The sequence below is a fragment of the Taudactylus pleione genome, unplaced genomic scaffold, assembly GCF_031769625.1.
Source record: "Taudactylus pleione unplaced genomic scaffold, aTauple2 ptg000242l, whole genome shotgun sequence".
Lineage (NCBI taxonomy): Eukaryota > Metazoa > Chordata > Amphibia > Anura > Myobatrachidae > Taudactylus > Taudactylus pleione.
This window is the reverse complement of record NW_028284644.1, coordinates 2872786-2888418: the sequence shown is the minus strand read 5'-3', so window position 1 is coordinate 2888418 and position 15633 is coordinate 2872786. Positions and strand designations below refer to the sequence as shown.

Below are 15633 nucleotides of genomic sequence, written 5' to 3'. Positions count from 1 at the left end.
GGCTCTCTACAGCCCTGCAAACTTCCATGAAATATGGGAGTCTCCCAGACATTCCATATGGTCTATATCTGACCAATTACATCCCATATTTAAATGTCTTTGTGAGCATTCATGTATAGAAGAAAAATGTCATATGACTGCTTCTGCATGACAAACGGAGTCTGTGCTTGCTGAAATCCTTTATTGATCCTGCTAGATATTTACATTTTCATGTGCATTTCTATTCAAATATATGAAAGCTACTTACCTGCCATCTCAAACCATTTCTCTTTGTTGCTTGTTGTGGATGAAATTCTTACTCCTAAAACACTGATTTCAAATGGTGCTAGATACATTGATGGTTAAATCTAAGTCACCACAAGAAACCAGCTTCCGGGAATAAAATAAATTCTCACATCTTCTATGATAGAAGGGATGTTCAGATGATTCTGGAGAAACACAAGGTCTAAGAGTAGTTGACACTTGTTGTGGCTAGTAGACAATTACTGCACTTAGACATTAATGATCCATTACCTTGATATAAAGAGAACTACGAGGTGAAGAACAATACATAACTATTACTTCATAGAATTTTATCACACATATGGGCAGATGTACTAAGCTCTGGAAAGTGATAAATTGGAGAGTGATAAACTACCCGCCAATCAGCTCCTGTCATTTTTAAAACACAGCCTGTAACATGACAGTTAGGAGCTGATTAGCTGGTAGTTTATCACTGTCCAATTTATCACTTTCCAGAGCTTAGAGTTCATACCTTTGGTCACATTCCATGGGGGAGATTCTTTGTCCCATCTAGTCTGGCCATTGTGTTTCTTTAACCCTGATAACTCCAGACCCCATTTAATCCATGGTTATTCAGAATTAGGATAACCTATCTATGCTATTGCATTAGCCTCATCCATGTTGGAATGCTATTCCACATATCCACTACTCTTCAGTATGCTAGCAATTAATGCATTATGAAGTTGATAAATATCTTTAAGGTTTGCTGTTGTAAATGCCTTTGTCTGCAATGGTTCTTCTTCTCTGCTGTTCCAAGCCTACTAGGTCTTCATGGGATAATGGCTCACAGTGGGATTCTAGCATTAATTCATTAATATTAGCTGCCTTTAAGTGACTGAAGCTTAGTTTCCTTCCTAGGTTAACAATGTTTTCAATTACTTCTTTGACAACAATGACAGCTCCTTCACATTCACAGTTATCACGCACACAGTCAGGCTACAACTTTCTCCACCCACCATTCATAGCCTTGGCTGAAACTTCATCCCAGGACCTGTCAAAGTTTTTAACTGCGCTTTTGATGTTGGAATCTTTCCAAAACTGGGTAAGTGTTGGAGCATTCTTACCAGTAGTTTTCTGGATTGCCTGATTGAGTAATGTGTAGATAAGAAGCTTTAATAATGGCAATAATACCTTGGTCCATTGGCTGCAGAATCGATGTGGTATTGGTACAGCAACATTGTGTAGCTTAGCCCATCGCATATATATTTTATATATATATATATATATACACACAGTCATGGCTCGCTACAAAAGGGTCAACTTCATTCCTGGTGGAAAGTCCTTCTGTAGATGTTTATGTAGGCTCAATACTTTAGGTTTGATGGTCAACCAACTCATTTGTATGTTATCATTGAATTTTATCTTCAGTCCACACACACTGTAAACATTCCATGTTAATCTTGTATTGTTCTGGTTATAGTAATTTTGTTTTGCAAAGAGGGCTTGTTGTCTTACCAAACTCCCTAATTTTTTCTCTATTCTTGAAAATTGTCCGCACAGTTGATGCAGCCAGCCATAATGCTTTGGTTACTTCTTGCCAACGATTACCAGAATCAAGCTGCTTCAAAACGTCTCATTTTACTTTTGAGTGACAAGCTTTTTCTTTTCTTCTTGTTACTGATATTTTTGCATATCTGTTTTACACTCTTTTGTGCCATGTTTAACTCATCAAACATAGAATACTGTACAGTAGGTACTGTAGAAAAGAAAAAAAAAGTTATATTATTTAATAACACACTGCTGCTCTAATATCGTTAAAGAGAAACAAAAAATATTTTTATGCTTTATCTCCCTCTCTTTTAATGATCTTCTTATCAGAAGACTATACAGCAATGGTTCTCAAACTTTTTTGAATCACAGCACCCTAGAGTATCAGCATTTTTTCCACGGCACACCTGGGCCAAAAGTTTCTCATTAAGAAATTCAGCAAACATTAAATGAAGTAAACTGTGTTTATAGGTCACCTATAGGTTCAGTTATGTGGTGGTTGACAGGTCTGCACTTCTTTTTGTCCACATCATTTTGATAGGCAAAACCAGTGCTAATGACTGCCAATCACACTGAGTAAAAATAATTTTATTTGGCACTGGACCACCAACCCGAGGCCCCCCTGCAAGTGCCCTGAGGCACCCAGTTTGGGAACCACTGCTATACAGTATATTACAAGGTAATTTTGATACAATCGTACTGTATCGAGGTTGCTTTGTTTGGTACTGAAACACACAAATAAAACAGCGTCTTTGTATTTCATTAAATTTTTCTAAGAAACAATACTGTACTCTAATTATAAAGCAGTACATTTATTAAATGTATACAGTACATACTGTATATAACATCTAAAAACCTCACATTTTGGTATAAAGTTTTTCCTGTGTTGTCTGGACCTGTGTAAGCAGGTGAGAGAGTGGCTAGCTCACATGTTTGTCCAAGTCCAGACAACACAGGAAGGATCAGTTGAACTGCTGCAAGAACATTCAGGGTATGGATCACAATCTGGGTACCTAGAAACTAACCAGGAATTTACTGTACCCAGGATTCTGATCTAATGCGTTCCGTCAGATAGTATTATCAAGCATAAAATAATAATAATGCTATATCAAGTGCCATTTGAAAAGTGTTGAAAATTGTACTGAAACTTTTTGTATATACATATTGGAAGCCGGAGACCACTTCGTTGATGTAACCTGAGGAATTCAGATAAGCCGTATGGTTTTAGAATTACATTTATGTGCAATTTGTTGTTGGGGCTTTATCTTTAAATTACTGTAGAAAGAGTGATTATAATATTATGTTTTGTTGAAAGTTTAATACAGAAGTAATGGGGTTATATTTGAATATTCAGAAATGTGTTGCCTGTGGGATCATTAGTTGGAATACCAATAGATCCATTAAAAGATCATATTAATGAGCCTGTTTAAAGTTTATGCAAGGTACACATATTGTGATAGTAATATTTAAGTAGCAGTTTAACATATTACACAATCATCTCACATTTATGACCACATTTTATCACTGTTTCCACTATGCACCATAAGACTCCTTTTAAAATTATCTTTATGTATATATACAGGTTGAGTTTTCCATATCCAAAATACTTGGGACCAGGGGTATTTTGGATATCGGATTTTTCTGTATTTTGGAATATTTGCATACAATAATGAGATATCTTGGGAATGGGACCCGTCTAAACACAGAATTCATTTATGTTTAATATACACACAGCCTGAAGGTAATTTTATACCATATTTGTAATAATTTTGTGCATCAAAGAATGTCTACATACACAAAATATTTGTTTCATATACATCTTATACACACAGCCTGAAGATAATTTTATACAATACTAATAATAATTTTGTGCATTAAACAAGGTTTGTGTACATTGAACCATCAGAAAGAAAAAGGTGTCACTATCACAGTCATGCCCAAAAAATTCCATATTTCAGAATATTTGGATATGGGAGACTCAACCTGTATATATAATTATTTTTTATTGATTTAATTACTGTACACACAAGCCTTTATGACAGATTCTTATTGCCCACCCCTACTTTAAGTACGACGACAATGGATTAATTTTTGGTTATTAGTATACTTAAATTAATGGATCCTAAACAGAGAAATACATAGTATCAACTTGAATTTTAGATATAGAATTACTTTTTACTGCCTGCCTCTCTTTAAAATAGTTACTTAAAGCTGCAAACTCACAAAGTTTTTTTTCTTAAACATGCTATAACAGAGGTTCCCAAATGCAGTCCTCAAGGCTCCCCAACAGTTCAGGTTTAGAGCAATCCATGGGTGAGCACAGGTGGTTGAATCAAATTGACCGAGGTACTAATTAAGTCATCACCTGTGGTCAAGCAATGGATATCCTTAAAACGTGGACTGTAAGGGTGCCTTGAGGACCACGTTTGGGAACCTCTGTGCTAGAACCTTTTTTTTCACTCCATACAGTACATTTTTCTGAAAAGAATTTACATTATAGTTTATGCAAACATAAAGCAATATAAGAATATATATAATAAAAGAGAACAGATGATAAAAACAACTGGGGAAGGGGGGAGTTCTCATGAGGCTGTGAACATGATGTTGAAGACACACATATCAATGAGATGCCACACACCCTGCACCCAGAAGAGATTTGCCGGTATACATGCTGCACTCCCATCCCTTTTGTTTGCTCTACCTGCGTAGTCATCTATCCGGTGATGTATTCAGAGAGACTGCACCAGCACAGCAGAGAGCAAAGACTCTGCCAGAGTATTGGCTCTATTCTGTGCATGCACCAGCTTTTAGAAAACATTGCTAAAATGATGGTCCTGCAGCTGGAGGAAGTATGTGTGTCTGCACAAGTATGTGGTGGGGCACCGGAATCCAGATATCACTTGAGATGCCTCCAGAACGAAAGTATAGTGGGACAGCTTAGGTTTATGCCACAGGGGGTTTAGGTTTAGGCACCACCAGATGGGGTTGGGTTTAGGTACTAACTGGGAAGATTAGGCTGTGGGGGTGGGTGGGTTAGGTTGCAGGGAGGGAGGGTCAGCATACTTACAAAGCCCGTCAGGATTCTGAACATCGGGATTCTACTGTCGGTCTTCTTACCGCCGGCATCCTGACGGCTGGTATCCCGTATGTATTTCCCCTGGAAGTTGAACTGGAAGGAAACCAAACTTGCAGGCCAGAGAGCATGTCGTATTCCATGTTGTGCTAATGACCAACAGAAGAAGTTTCAGTAGCTGTTAGCCCCCCTATATTTCTTATCTCCCTCAGTACCAGCCATTCCTTCCCTCCACCAGCAAGGGAACAACGGTAGTAGGAGTCACTCTCAGAGAATTGCTACTGTGAACAAGCATGCAGACAATAGGTGTGTTCTAAATTCTCTCTGCTTACTGCTTCATATGTCTAGTAGCAGCATTACACTTCGCAAACTGTAAATAATAGCCGCTTGTACAAAAAATGAAGCACATAACATAATTCATTAGTTTATTGTAAAAAGATAAGAAAAATTCTTATGGAACTGTAGCTTAAATTAAACAGGTCATGTAAGATTTCAGTTACTGTACATATATACTACTCTCCTCTTGCTTTATAAAGCCTTGTACTAGTCTCTGTTCAGCAACTGCCAAGCACAGTGAGAAGGTGAGCAGCTGCCGGGTACACACTAGACGATAAGTCCTCCGATCTAGCCGGCACTTGTATTCATATAAAAATATGAATTTAGAAGCAACTATATATAAATAAAAGAGAGGTTTGCTTATACTTGTTGTCTGTGCACTTTTGTTTAAAGCGCAGATGTGTTTAGGTAGAAAACAGACCCATGTACAGATCTGTTTATATAAATACATCAACATTGAAAGTCTCACAATGGTACTCCAGCTGCATGATGGTTGACACACGTAAGAGATGTAGTACACTTTCTTTCCACATGGTGGTGCACATGTTATACAGTAAGTATACGGTTAGGAACTAGAATCGGCTGGAAGTATTACAGAAATGCCACACAGCATTACAAATAGACACGTTTCCTATAAATGTGCAAACAAAAAAAAGGCTATATTACACAGATATGGGTTACAAAAATGATGTCACAAGTTATGATTTAAACAGCATTTATTTTGCACGCTCAACACCAATGTTCGTAATGGGATCCATTCAGTATGTTGACTATCTGAATAACGAGATGGACTTTAGGTCAACAACCAATATATTGACATTTTAAAATGTTGATATGTTCATAATGTTGTTATTTAATATGTTGACACTAGATTGTCGACATACAGTATTGCTTAGGGGTTAGGCTCAAATAAGCAAAAAACTGTATAACAACATTCTGGTGTCGACTTTATGAACAATTCAACATTTTTAATGTTGAAATATTGGTTGTTGACGTAAAGTTCAGACAGACATTCTGACTGTCAACATTCAGGATCTGTTAACATTTTGGTGTTGATATTTTGAATGTCGATGTTTCATACCACTTGGGATTACCTTACATGAGTAAATGTGTGTGTATGTATTATATATATATATATATATATATATACACTCTCCAAAACAGGCGGCACTCGTGGGACTAGTATACAGGAATAATCAAGCACTGCTACCACAGCAGTCCAACATTTCAGTTTATTTCAACTTTTATCAAGGACCTTGATAAAAGTTGAAATAAACTGAAACATTGGACTGCTGTGGTAGCAGTGCTTGATTATTCCTGAATACTAGTCCCACGAGTGCCGCCTGTTTTTGACAGTATTTCATTCTATTTCTGGATGGCACCAGGGCAAGCTGCTTTTTTACTTACTTATTGTTTACACAGTATATATATATATATATATATATATATATATACACTGTATATACATACATGTCTTACATGAGTAAATGCATGTGTGTATATATATATATATATATATAATATATTCTGTTCTTATTGAAAATGCATCAGCAGCAGACATAGAAAAAGGCACGTACAGGTCATAGTGGTAATAGACAAAATCGATAAGCCAAAAATTATATATACTGTAGGTTTCAGACAGATTACCTGTATTGACAATTGCTCAGCCTATAGGTGGGTACACACTATATAGATATATCTGCAGATGATGGTTGTTTGTACACACTGAACAACCATCATCTGTGTCTGCCCGCAGGTGTGGGGAGCCAGGGGGCATGTCCCGTTGGGGGGCGTGTCCCGCCCCCCTCCTCACGGCTGCCGCTGTGTGTGTACGGGCACCTGCCGATGGACAGATATGTCTGCAGACATATCTGTTCATCGGCTGTGCAGCACAGCCAATGCGATATGGTGGTGAACACCGACGTTCACAGACATATTGTGGGTACACACTGCCTGACAGGCAGCAGATACATTGGCCGAACAATTGCGCGGCCAATGTATCTGTCAATGTGTACCCAGCTTAAATGAAGTCTACAGTAACTGAGTATTATCAGATAAATAAAGGAACATAACAAAAATGACAAAAGAACACAGTAAGAATGTTAGGAAAGGTGAGGAAGAGCAGCGTTGGGGGCAGGTAGGTATAGCAGTCAGCCATATCTATGAGGGCAAATTGGAAGGAGGGGAGTTAAAGTGGACAGTGTTGTCCGGGGACTCCTTAAATTCCAGCCAATCAAATCAGGTGGCAGTGCAAGCAGAAGATGTCACATAAGAGGAAGATGTAAGGTCTTCCATGGTCATGTAGAGATAGACTCTCTGGAACCACCGAGAGATAGAGGGGCCGCATTTGTATATTTTTATTACAGTGGTAGAAAAGCACCTATAATTCGTATTCAACTATCTTTTCCCATGGACAAAAAAGAATCTCAATTGTGAGTCTAGGCAGAATATAAAGCGTGCTAGTGCACCAAGGGCCTAATTCAGCATGGATCGCAACTGTAACAGTGTACACAGATCGATCAATGGTGTGAACTGCGTATGCAGCGCAGTGTGTGTGAGTTAGCATTGCAATCACCGAATCAGAATGAAAGCCATAGCAGAGAGCGTTTGGGGGTGGTAACAGGGGAGTGGTCAGAGAAAGGCAGACATGTCTGTCCGTTTTAACACCGTTTCCTGGACGTGCATAAATTAGCCACTGAGAGGGCATACGCAGCTTGAGTACTCGCTGCATTCAACAAGATTTGCAGTTTCTGAGTAAGGTCAGGCCTACTATAATTCTGCGTGAGGTGCCGAAGTTACTCGACGTTACCGATGTATACGTAGGACTGAGAGGTATTATGGATGTGAGATAGCGGTAGTGTGCGTCTCTATTATGCTGGCTGTGTGACAGCTTTGCGATTGCATTCATTAGCATATTTTAGCAGAAGACCTCCGTGCGATTACCGAGCTGCGATCGCAATAGTGATAAATGCTGAATCAGGCCCCTAGTTTGCATTTGTTGTCAGTCTCCTCCAGTGGCAGATTTTGCCTAGGCTGCAGCCCCCCTAGCAAAATCCACCACCACAGTGTAGTCAGTGCAGTCTGTCTGTGACTGCACTGGCTACACTGTGACTGGCAGTGGATTCCTATTGGAAGCGCCACCTGCCAGTCACATACACAACAGGCAGTCCCAGGGGGAGGTGTCTCCTCCCCCTGGGACTGCCAGTCCAGGCTGCTATTTGCAGAGAGCAGCTTCCAGGAGGAAGCCGCTACTCTGCATTTTCGCCAGCTCTAACTGGCTCCTTGGGGCTGCAGATAATGCAGCCCTTTGGAAGCTGGTGACATGCGCGGCTTCCCGCGGTAAGTGCGCTGTCCCAGCACCTTACAGATCGATTCTGCAGGCGCAGGGACCCAGCAAGGAGGAGGCAGGAGCCGGTTGTGAATGGCCATGTTTTCAGCAAAGAGGGTAGGAGCTGCCGCTGGTCTCCTCCGATCAGAACAGCAAGACTTTGCTCTTTATGCACAACGGGCCTATTTCTAAGGTGGGAGTAAAGCCAGAAAGTAACTTTGCACCTTGGCCAAACTGTTGTACTGCAGGTGGGGAAGATATAAGATATGCAGAGATATGGGAGGGGTGTGTCCAAACTCAAATCTAAATTGCAGTGTAAACATGAAGCTGTCCAGCATTTGTGTGCTGCATGCAAAAGTTGCCAGTATTTAACTTGCATGTGTTACAAAATAGTTTATCTACATGCACAGTTAAGCCGCGTATCCACTTGCAGATATAAATGAGCAATTGAACTATAACGACATCGTTCAATCGCTCATTAATTGTGCATAAATCGGGCAGTTTAATGTTGGAAACGACCAGCAATGCGCGCTCCCGCTGGTCGTTTCCTACATCAATCATCGCCTGAACATGATGGTCAATCTGCCGATAACAACAGATTGGCCATGTTCAGGGAAGAGGGAGGATGTCTGCACTGAATTACATATCGTTCAGTGTAGGCACTACAGGGGATGAGGAACAACTGTACGATTACAATGTTGTAATCATACTGTCGTTCCACTTTGTGCTTTAGTAAATAACCTTAAGAGAAAAATTTACAAAGGTTGATTTTTGGTCGCTTTAAATCAATATCGACATTGGTGCTGTGTGTCCAAATAGCTCATTTTCTATCAGTTGATTTTAAGTACCATGTTAAAATCAGCGTTGCTATTGGGTCGATTTTTGTGTTCTAAAGATAGTTGATTTTGCGATAAAATCTACCATAAATCAACTGAAAATCTACCAAAAAATTGACCTTCAAACAGATCTTGCATTTCTATTGGCCAAAACCAACTTTTTTTTTTTTAAACACTAACTTTTAGAAAACGCCCCAAACACACAAAAAGCACCTCAGAGGCTTGAATTATGTGCATGATTCAGAGATGTTAATGCTGTCACTGCTGCATCTTTGTACGCAGCTGATTTTTGAAAATATGCAAATGTCGCAGTTGCCAAGATATGTATTTAGACGCCCACCGCCGGCTATAAAACTCCAAGCAACTGTGCCCAAAAATGCAGCATTGGTTGCGGATCCTTTCATAATCGATCCTTTCTGGGTAGCCCTGTAGTCATGCAGAATGGCTGAGTGTATTGAGACACCAGAGCCTTGTTATCTGCAGACTGGATCACAAATGTAGGCTGTGCCATTCCCAGTTACCTTCTCCAAACGCTTTCTGTCAATCATACTGCGAGTCAAAAGTGGCTGCGAGTGACTACGTTAATGTACCTTGACACGTGCTGTGCGACATATGCGCAGTTTACCAAAAAAGGGTCGACTGCATAAAATGAGAACATACATTGTTACAGCGCCCAGTGCCAGTTACATCCCACAAGTGCATGGCGTCATGTCAGCACCTGGAAGAACACCAGTGGCTGGAGCATCCTCAGGATGCTCCAGGGCCTGTATGGGCTGCAATGTCAATGTCTGTGGAAATTCTGACTGCAGGATATCATTCCAGGCACCCTGCTAGCCAGATACAGGGATTGTGCAGTCTCTGGCTCAAGTAGAGCCTTGACAAGGTCATATGTTCATTATGTTGAAGCGATTTGAGGCAGAACATGTGTATAGCCTAGGCAACAGACATTGCATTGAGATTTAACCACACACAGAATAACCTAGGCCTGAGTAGCCTCTGCAGTACCTCAATAAGCTGCTGCTGATCCTCTTGATTCAGGCTCTTCGGTCCTCTCATTCAGGTGGTGATGTGCATATGCAGGAAAGTGCTGAGCAGATCATAAGACTTAAATTCCATTTTTCCTACAGCCACAGTGCACTGCATGGTTGTGTCCCTTTTTTTAGGCATTATAATGAAGTTTGGCTCACAAAAAGCGGATTTAGAAGTCACACACCAGTCAGTTAAAGTCGATTTTTAGTTTGATTTTTAAATCAACCTTTAGTAAATCTCCGGTTTTTAAAGTCGTCTATGTAAAAGTATTTCTGATTGGGCATATGTTCTAACTTGATTGGAAGTCTATTTTGAGGTCGATTTGAGGGGGCGATTCAGACCAGGACGCTAAGCTGCAGTCTCTCGCAGCCGTCAGGGGGTGGATATGCAAATGCAGCGATCGCACAGCCAGGCTAAAGGACGACCTATATGTCTTAGAGAGGGACGGCAGAGTTAACACTCGCCGGTGTAATGACACCCACTTTTCTTTCTTAGCACACGTCATCTCCAGGAAGTGTATGATTAATCAGTAACATCAAGAGCCATGGGAGCTGCGTGCAGCGCTTGAGGTAGAGCCTACCCCGCCGCAAGCACTGCGATCACTGCAGGCTAAAATACAACCAGGTGACATGTACAATGACGCTTCCTTGCTAATTATGGACGCCCATTAAACGCCGTTTTGACGCCCAGACATGCCTGCGTTCACAGCACCACTCCCCCGTTCACAAGCACCCCCGTTACCACCCACAAATGGCACGGTCACTAAAAATAGCGTCCAGTCTGTGTACTACGAGTGCACGATTCCCGATCGCAGTGAGTGGTTCCCACATGCGCAGACGGGTGACAATCGCCCATAACGCATGAACACAGCTTAATGAGCGGGTCTGAATGAACTGCTCCTGAGATCAGTCAATTTTTACTTCAGCAAATCTCCAATTTGCAAAATCGACACTGACCAAAAACCGACCTTTAGTTAATTTTGCCCTTAGTGTTCATTTTAAGTGTACATGTTTCCCTCATAGATCACTTATCTGGCATGGAATTGGTGTTGCATGTCAAGTTAATCAGTGCAATCTTGTGATGCATCTTAGACGCATCACATTGCGACTAACGCATTTTCAGATGAAAAAGATGCAAAAAAGCTTGGTGCTAGCAGAGATGCACGAGACATGGGGCGCCGAGAGGGGCTGTTTGGCGCGACTGCAGCAATAGAGTATGAGGACACATCTGTGTATATATACACACACCTATATATACCTTCTTGCTGCGCCAGGTCATGTGCGACACGACTTACGCTAAGCGTATTATTAACTTTTTTTCATTTGAATATGCGTAAATGCGACACAACAAAACCACTTAACGAGATGACACAGATTCATTGGATATGCGACACTTGTACATCTGTCTGCGAATGAGTCTAAAATCTGTATACAAAGTGCTACAATGCAGCTGCAGTTTCATTTTGCTTCATCTGTGACTTTGCACATATTTAAAACTAATTCCTGTGCAGTTAAAGTCGCAGCCTGGTGTCTCTGGCACAGATTGAGTGGTGTTTCGTGTGTCAAGTGGTGCAAATAAGATAACATTTTAAAGAAATAAGGGGTCTATTTATCAAGCAGTGAAAAGCGTAGAGATGTGGACCAGTAGAGAAGTTGCCCATAGCAACCAATCAGCTTTCAAGTAGCATTTATCAAGTGCAGTCTATCAAATAATAGGTAGGAGCTGATTGATTGCTAGGGGCAGCTTCTCCACGCTTCTCACTGCTTGATAAATAGACCCCTAAGTCTCTACACTACACAGCTCTGTGCGGCATGGCATATTAAAGCTACACTGTTAAGCCCAAGAGGGTGCACTTAATGTAGATTTGTCCTCGGACCCCCTGGGGCTTAACACGCGGACAACCCATAGATTCCGGGCACTTAACGTGGGATCTATTGATTACCGTGCTAGGGTTATTCCGAGCACTTAGTGTGGAATCTATGGGTTAACATGCGTTAGCTGTGGGTTTATTGCACAGAGAAAATGCTGAATAAATCTGAAGTTTAAACAATGCAGCTAACTGAATCCGCCCCTATCTGTCCACTTCTATAGAATGTGATTTAATAAAACAAATAAAAGTAACTATTAACTTTTATTACAGAAAAAAAGTATCCTCCTGTTATTGGCTTGCAACCTTTTTCTTATATAACAATTTTGCACTATTCCCCCATATTTCAAAATGTATTTAATTTTCCTATTTTTAATGCAAAACAAACCCATACGTACATGTGATATACCATACAAGGCAGAGTGGCACTTTATAACTCATGTGGCATATTATAGCCACCCAGTTGTGAAACTGAACAATCTTTATCAGTTTTTGTTTTTCGTTTATCATACCCGACTGCCTGCTCCCCTTCCTCCTCCTCCTCCTCCTCCTCAGCAGGCTGTGACGCAGACAGTGTGAAGCGGGTGTGTCCTATTATGACTCTGTCAAAGCAGGTGGGCACATTTCTACTGGGCAGTCACACGTCTCCTGCTCCGTACACAATGTCACCCTCTTTTTTCATCCTGCTCTATTTGCTGTATGGGTGCCAGGGCACCACAAAAATGACTTCACAGTAAATAAGCAAGATATGAAAACTAAATGACCTTTACCTGTTGTCTGAGGCTTTGTACACAAAACAAAAACAGAATAGAGAAGCTTAATCTTTCAGATACCATAACAGCAAATAACACTGTTGCTGAGTTACAGTATCCAAGCATATTAACACACAGCTGCTCTCCATCACTGGAGTTACCACAATAGCAGAAAGAAACTTCTAAATATTTCAGTCAACTAGATCCACAAGCAAATCTACCACTGCAAAAGTACATTTATTGGAGCATATATTATGGTTAAGAGCTTTAAAATGTGGGTCATACACAGGGCCGGATTAACAATGGGGCTGATGGAGCTTCGGGCCCACTATCAGAATAGGCCCACAGATGTACTTGCTGTGTGCGCTGCTGTAGACAGGAATTTGTTTTCCTAGTGCAGCAGCCTGCCTGTCAATGGTCGTCTGAGTCCCCGCCCCCCTCGGCTGCGGCGCCGGAGGTTCAAAAGCTGACAGCACACATGGGTTAAACATGATGGCGGCGCAGTGGAAGGCTTCACTAGCCCTCCCAGCGCCGCTAACTCAGTGACTTGGCGCTGCCTCTGTGCCACCTGACGTCACTGCGTGTGACGTCACATAGATGCCGCCCTGCACCACCACCGCAACCTGGCCTGAACTTGAAGCAGCCCGCCCCGGTCATGTCCACCAGCAGAAGGCTCAGCAGACACAGCAGCTCCGTGAAGGCGGCCTGGCAGCGGTATCTGATCGTCTGAGTCCTGACTGAGGTGAGATGCTGGTCAGTCCTGCTGGCCAGGCTGCTGCTGATAGTGTAGAATAAATGGTATGCATAATGCAGGGCCGGCCACTTATCAGTACATATGTATATATATTTAGAGTATAATCTATATATACTGTCATATATATATATATATATATATATATATACACACACACACATATACATACATACATAGATAGATATATCTATCTATGTACCAACATAGAGCCGACACTTCACAATCAAAGTTTAAACTTGCCCTGGTGCCCTCAAAACTATACAATGCTTAATATGTATTAGAAACAAAGTAGCAGCACTCACGGGTCTTGAAATTAAATATGCACCACACAGGGTAGTTCCTTTGAACCAACTACCCTATGTGGTGTCATACTTCATTTCAAGACCCGTGAGTGCCGCTGCTTGGTTTCTAGTGTATATGTACTATATGTACATATATATATATATATATATATACATACATACACACATTATATATATATATTTTACACATACACTGTGTATTATGTAAACATACACACTGCGTATATAATACATGCAGTGTATAAATATATATATGTATTACATATGCACAGTGTATTATATTTGTATATATACACACATATGCATATATATATATATGCATATCTATATATATATATATGTGTTTAGAAATAAATATATAATAAATGTGTATATATTAATATATATACAGAGTATGATTGATTTTTGGATATCTGAAACAATGACAAATAAAAATGCTATATTTAAATGAGATAGGAAGCGGTCAGGGTGCATACAAACATAACACTTACGAAGTTAAATACCCAGACTGGACCAACAATGTCGCAGCAAGATCCCAAACACATTCTTTATTTACAGCCTACTTGTGGTATGGATGCTCTGGAACACTCAATCTCGTGAGACTTGACATCCTCACTTGCGATGAAATGGCACCACGAGGAAAGGGTCCTACGCATATTTGCCGACATTCAGAGAGGGAGCTGAATGTCTGAATACAGCAGGGGGTATGACCGCGCTATCGAGTCATCATGGCCCCGACCCCTCTTCACATGGCAAAAATATCGGCATTGTGAAGCAGGGGGTGGCGCCACGATGATGCGATTCAGTGCGAATCGCATCACCGCCCCCCCAACCCCCGCTGTGGGGGTTTCTATCAATACTGCGGGGGGCCAGACGGGTCGCTGTCCGCCTTTCCATGGGGCCGGGAGCGGTACCCGATATTCGGGAGGCTCCAGGCTAAATCCGGAGGTTAGGCAAGCCTGGTCCTACGTGATGCTGGAACATCTTTGAAACATCGCAACCCCTGCAACAACACACAATAGGCCCTTCATAAATTTCAGCTCCAGGCCCATGAGAACCTTAATCTGGCAATGGTCATACACAAGTGAAAGCTGGATTGGTACAATTCTAATAGTAATGATTTGTAAGATAATTTAGGAACTTTATTTCACTATATAAAGGGCTTGTTCAGACTTAAGCACTGAGAAATACCATGCATGTAGGTATGACAACGCACTTCACCATTGTTGACTGAATTAACTTTAAACTTTGTCCACTGTTCTTTAATTTACAAATCAGAAATCATCTCCTGTTTTGAATACCAGTGTACTTATTATAATATACCTCCTAATATATACCCCGTCCCTCAGCACCACCATCACCACTATAACCTGAAGCTGACTCACACCAACACTCTTAGTTGTGAACGGATTCATCTAAAAAGCTCTATGGAACCTAGGCCCTGATTCAGAGCCGTTCGCTATTTGCGGTCGTTCGTTCAAAAACAAGGGGTGGCTATTCAAATGATCCGTTCGCAAATTGCAGTCTGTTCACACCTCTAAGTCTGAACGAGCGAGCAAAACATACGCTAGTTTATTTGATAAAAA

The 15633-nt window shown here is 41.0% G+C and overlaps 1 long non-coding RNA gene across 6 annotated transcripts in view; it reads right to left on the bottom strand.

Annotated features, from left to right (window-relative positions):
* Nucleotides 1–377: 377 nt before the first annotated feature.
* Nucleotides 378–15633, bottom strand: part of LOC148516716 (uncharacterized) — a 209166-nt gene continuing 193910 nt past the window's right edge. For 4 of the 6 annotated variants that reach the window (XR_015879379.1, XR_015879376.1, XR_015879378.1 and 1 more), the window contains 2 exons: nucleotides 4838–4992; nucleotides 378–1978 (listed from right to left, as the gene is read on the bottom strand). This is a non-coding gene — a long non-coding RNA (uncharacterized LOC148516716). The remainder of the gene's footprint in view (nucleotides 1979–4837; nucleotides 4993–15633) is intronic. The other 2 variants (XR_015879381.1, XR_015879377.1) reach the window with 1 other exon arrangement.